Source organism: Equus quagga, chromosome 8 (assembly GCF_021613505.1).
Source record: "Equus quagga isolate Etosha38 chromosome 8, UCLA_HA_Equagga_1.0, whole genome shotgun sequence".
NCBI lineage: Eukaryota > Metazoa > Chordata > Mammalia > Perissodactyla > Equidae > Equus > Equus quagga.
In genome coordinates, this window is record NC_060274.1 from 77458019 (window position 1) to 77459001 (window position 983).

The following is a 983-nucleotide window of genomic DNA, read 5'->3' on the forward strand; positions in this document are numbered from 1 at the left end:
AATACTGTTTATAAGGCCCAAGTTTTTCCTTCCTTGATTTTATCTTACAAATATTGGTCTATATTAAATGTTCTCTAAAAATGTATACATTCCTACTTGTAGGTCAAAGTGCTGCCATTAAATATTTCATTTAACTTCCCTACTACACCAATAACATTCTGAAATATAGTTTACTACATTAAAAAAAAAAGTCACTCTAGTCAATGGGAATATCAGCTAGAGAACTGAGTATCAATAATAGTCATACAATATTCAGCTGAGGGGATCAGAATGTTAAATTTCAAATAGATTGACCTAACATCAAATTTTCCTCAACCAACCTGGAGATACTGGCACGCAATACTTTTCTATTTCCCTGAAAAGTCCAGAAAATAAATAAAGCATTGTCATGTTAGGAATTTAAAATGATATATCAAGGAAATACTGATGATGACCCATATGTTGCTCTTTTTTTTAAACTTTCCTGAGGATACATAAGAACAAATACTTTATGACTCTCAGATTAGACTGGACCCTGTGTCCAGTAAAGTAGCATAAAATAGGAAGGAGGGTGAGTTGGAGATAGATTGTATTTGAGTGTCAACTTCCACTAAACATTTGGAACATGGATGCCATCTTGACTGCTGAGGTCTTCCTAGCAAGTATGAGAACACTAATACCAGGAAATATTCCTGCCAGACAATCTAGAAACATGAGAAGAGAAGCCCAGGACAGTCATTAGAATAAGCCCTCATTCTCTACATAAGCCTTATATGAGGCAAACATTTTCATCTCCTAAACACTTCTCTGCCACCCAATGCACTTCTTGGACTATCTTTTCTTTCTTTCTTTCTTTGTTTTTTTTTTTTTAAGAGAATGTAAAGTTTTTTTTTCTTTTTTTGGTGAGAAAGATTGGCCCTGAGCTAACATCTGTTGCCAATCTTCCTCTTTTTTTTTCTCCCCAAAGCCCCAGTGCATAGTTGTATATCCTAGTTGTAAGTCAT